Source organism: Schistocerca serialis, chromosome 3 (genome assembly GCF_023864345.2).
Source record: "Schistocerca serialis cubense isolate TAMUIC-IGC-003099 chromosome 3, iqSchSeri2.2, whole genome shotgun sequence".
Lineage (NCBI taxonomy): Eukaryota > Metazoa > Arthropoda > Insecta > Orthoptera > Acrididae > Schistocerca > Schistocerca serialis.
The window spans coordinates 732,384,134-732,389,185 of record NC_064640.1 but is presented as its reverse complement, the minus strand read 5'-3'; positions in this window follow the sequence as shown (position 1 = coordinate 732,389,185).

Below are 5,052 nucleotides of genomic sequence, written 5' to 3'. Positions count from 1 at the left end.
TACAGCCCCGATATCGTGCCGTCGGATTTCCATATGTTTGGCCCAATGAAGGACGCAATCCGTGGGAGGCACTACGCGGATGATGAAGAAGTTATTGATGCAGTACAACATTGGCTCCGACATCGACCAGAGGAATGGTACCGTGCAGGCATACAGGCCCTCATTTCAAGGTGGCGTAAGGCCGTAGCATTGAATGGAGATTACGTTGAAAAATAGTGTTGTGTAGCTAAAAGATTGGGGAATAACCTGATGTATTTCAATGCTGAATAAAACAACCCCTGTTTCAGAAAAAAATGTGTTGCATTACTTATTGAACTGCCCTCATATAATGGCTATTTTGCTGCAATAAATCGTTTATTAAAAATATTAAATGTTATAAACATGTATATTTACACTGCTCTACTGCATATAAAGAGCAACTTATCAGAGTACCATCATAGAAGAGATGTACACTCTCACGGAACCAGAAATAGTAGCCATCTCGACATACCTTACTACAGATTATCCAAGTCACTGAACAGCTACGGAGTGGTGGGTATGAAGATGTTTAACAAACTGCCACTAGAATGTGGTCGAAACTCAATTTGATTTATTTAAAGACAAATTATTCAGTTGATTAGGTGCAAATCCTTGCTACTCACTTCAGGAATTTTATTGCTGCAAAATATCATAGTGGTACCAGTTTGGAGAGTGCAGCATAATTTCTTTAACTGAGTGATTCATGGTGCAATGTATTCATATTATTTCATTTTAAATATTGTATTTTATGGAAAACCAATAGTGACATATTGATCTTGAACACTTGTATATATGCTGTATAACTTGTATATGTGTAACTTAACTTTGTCAATTGCTGTAATAGCTAAATGACAATAAAATTTCATTCATTCATTCATAACAGTCTGTGAGTTCCACCAGTGCAATTGAGTCTTATATCAAGGTGGTCAAGTTGGCCAATATATTCTTGACAGTTAGTAGGGCTGGACGCTACGGCTGAGTGATGGAGATAAATCTGCCGGAAATGTTAAATGTACTATTTACAATGTAAAACACTTATAATTCATGTGAGGAACCACTTAAAAATATAGTTGTTGTTTAACATTTTGTTTCCACCAATATCAAATTTACATTGCCATCCTATGATGAAAATCAGTGTTACTTAAAAATAATAATGTCAACCATCGAGATAGTGAGAGTCGCTGTGGTGCAGCTGGCTGAGAATCCTTCTGAATTTACCACTACACTTAGTTGTGAACCTATTGCAATGCATAGTATGAATCTATCATACCGATTTGCCATGGGGTATACTGTTCGAATCTGTTGAATGATCTACTACTACTAATCTACAGCCACTAGTGTGGTGCTATACCAACTGAGTCAAAGCAACACATATGTCTGTATGAACTATTACAGCACATTTTCCTGTACAAGCACCATTACAATTCACCACAAAGGAGAGGTGTGATGTGCAGTTTCTGATGCGTGGTGTTAAATAATTTGATGTTGTTTCTGCTAATCCCTAAACCTTAAAGTAACAACAATGAATACTCTGCATGCCTGCATATAAGACATTGTGGAGAATATCTTACATCACTGCTAAGTTGGCCCCTTTTGTAATTCCACTTGCATAAGGAGCAATGGGAGAACAGATGTGGACCACTTTCAAGTAACTTTAAGCATTCAAGTGTGTTGAACCTGTGTGACTTGGACTCTTGAGATATGGATCCCTATGGAGATTCTCAGTGTGAGAGGGACGTTTCTTAACCTGCTTTGTGATTACATTGTCAACTATCTGTTGGAAAATAAGATTAGTGTTCCCGACTTCTGCTCAGCATTAAATCCAGGATGTGCTGTGGACTAGTGTCGCACACTGGTGCCTGTTTTTGATGTTGAAATGTTGTGTTGCAATGTCTTACTCTTGTAAGATATCGCCGTGTCGTCACATACATTTACCATTGCTGACTGTCATTTTATAGGAATAATGTGAATGTACCATAATTTTCAAGTCATAATTGGATGTGGATTTCTACATCTACAACTACATCTACATTTAAGTGCCTGGCAAAGGGTTCATCGAACAACCTTCACAATTCTCTATTATTCCAATCTCGTATAGTGTGCGAAAAGAATGAACACCTGTATCTTTCTGTAAAAGCTCTAATTTCCCTTATTTTATGGTGGTGATCATTTCTCCCTATGTAGGTCAGTGTCAGCAAAATATTTTTACATTTGGAGGAGAAAGTTGGTGATTGGAATTTCGTGAGAAGATTTCATCACAACATAAAACGCCTTTCTTTTAATGATGTCCTGCCCAAATCCTGTATCATTTCAGTGACACTCTCTCCCATAGTTCACAGTAATACAAAATGTGCTGTCATTCTTTTAACTTTTTCGATGTACTCTGTCAATCTTATCTGGTAAGGATCCCACACCGTGCAGCAGTAGTCTAAAACAGGAGAGACAAGCTTAGTGTAGGCAATCTCGTTAGTAGATCTGTTACATTTTCTAAGTGTCCTGCCAACAAAACACAGTCTTTGGTTAGCCTTCCCCACAACATTTTCTGTGTGTGCCTTCCAATTTAAGTTGTTCAATTCCTAAATATTTAGTTGAATTTATGACCTTTAGATTTGACTGATTTATAGTGTAACTGAAGTTTATTGAGTTCCTTTTGCCACTCATGTGGATGAACTCACACTTTTCGTTATTTAGGGTCAACTGCCAATTTTCACACCTTTCAGATATCTTTTCTAAATCATTTTGCAATTTGTTTTGATCTTCTGATGACTTTATTAGTCGATAAACGACAGCATCATCTGCAAACCGACTTTCTGTTAATTACTACAAACTGTGACCTCTCTGACAGGAAATCACAAATCCAGTCACATAACTGAGATGATATTCCATAAGCACACAATTTTACTACAAGTTGCTTGTGTGGTACAGTGTCAAAAGCCAACGGGAAATGTTCATAATGTTTGAACACAATATATGTTCCAGGATCCTGCTGCATATCAATGTTAATGATATGTGCCTGTAATTTAGGGGATTACTCCAACTACCTTTCTTGAATATTGGTGTGACCTGTGAAACTTTCCAGTCTTTGGATTTGGATCTTTCGTCAAGCAAACAGTTGTATATGATTGTTAAATATGAAGCTAATGCATCAGCACACTCTAAAAGGAACCTAATTGGTATACAGTCTGGACCAGAAGACTTGCTTTTATTAAGTGATTTAAGTTGTTTCACTACTCCGAGGATATTTACTTCTGCGTTACTCATGTTGGCAGCTGTTCTTGATTCGAATTCTGGAATATTTACTTCATCTTCTCTTGTGAATGCATTTCGGAAGGCTGTGTTTAGTAACTCTGCTATGGAAGCACTATCTTCGATAGTATCTCCATTGCTATCGCGCAGAGAAGGCATTGATTGTGTATTACTGCTAACATACTTCACATGGAACCAGAATCTCTTTGGATTTTCTGCCAGGTTTTGAGGCAAAGTTTCATTGTGAAAACTGTTATAAGCATCTTGCATTTGAGCTTCTGTAGATCGCCAATGTTGGGGATTTTGCGTCTGTTTAAATTAGACATGTTTATTTTGTTGTTTCTGCAACAGTGTTCCGACCCATTTTGTGTACCAAGGAGGATCAGCTCCATCGTTTGTCAATTTATTTGGTATAAATCTCTCAATTGCTGCTGATACTATTTCTCTGAATTCAAGCCACACCTGGTCTACATGTATATTGTTAATTTGGAATGAGTGGACATTGTCTCTCAGGAAGGTGTCAAGTGAATTTTTATCTGCTTTTTTAAATAGGTTTATTTTTGAGCGATTTGGGGGTTACAATATTCAATCTTGCTATGACAACCCTATGTTCACTAATCCTTGTATCCGTTTTGATGCTCATTATTAACCCACGATTATTTGTTGCTAAGAGGTCAAGTGTGTTTTCACAAACATTTACTATTCGTGTGGGCTCATGAACTAACTACTCAAAATAATTTTCAGAGAATGCATTTAGCACAATTTCGGATGATGTTTTGTGTGTACCTCTGGAATGAAACATGTATTTTCGCCAACATAGCGAGGGTAAATTAAAGTCACCATCACCTATAATCGTATGAGATGGGTACATGTTTGAAATCAAACTCAAGTTTTCCTTGAACCTTTCAGCAACTGTATCATGTGAATTGGGAGGTCAGTATAAGGATCCAATTATTATTTTATTCTGGTTGCCAAGAATGACCTCTGTCCGTACTAACTTACAGGAACTATCTACTTCAATTTTGCAACAAGATAAACTACTTCTAACAGCAACAAACATACCACCGCCAACTGTGTTTAGCCTATCCTTACGAAACACCTTTAGGTTCTTCGCAAAAATTTCGGCTGAGCTTATCTCTGACTTTAGCCAGCTTTCAGTGCCTATAATTATTTAAGCATCAGTGTTTTCTATTAGCACTTAGAGCTCTGGTACTTTCCCAGCACAGCTATGACTAGTTACAACTGTTATGCCAATGGTTCCTGTATCTATATTCTTCCTGTGTTCGGCCTGCACCCTTTGTGACTGAAGCCCATGTGTTTTCCCATGACAATCTAACCTAAAAAACTGCCTAGTCCATGTTACACAGCCCCTGCTATCCATCTAGCTGCCTCCCGCGTATAGTGGATACCTGACCTATTCAGCAAAACCTGAAACCCAACCACCCTTTGGCGCAAGTCGAGGAATCCACAGCCTACACAGTCGCAGAACTGTCTGAGCCTCTGATTCAGACCCTCCACTTGGCTCTGTACCAGAGGTCCGCAATCGTTCCAGTTGACTATGCTGCAAATGGTCAGCTCTGCTTTCATCTTGCAAGCAAGTCTGGCAGCCTTTACCACTTCCGTTAGTCATTTGAAACCAGAGAAAATCTCTTCTGATCCAAAGTGAAACACATCGTTGGTACCGATGTGAGCAACCACCTGCAGTTGGGTGCACCCTGTGCTCTTGATGGCGTCTGGGAGGACCCGTTCCACATCTAGAATGACACCACCTGGTATGCACACAGAGTG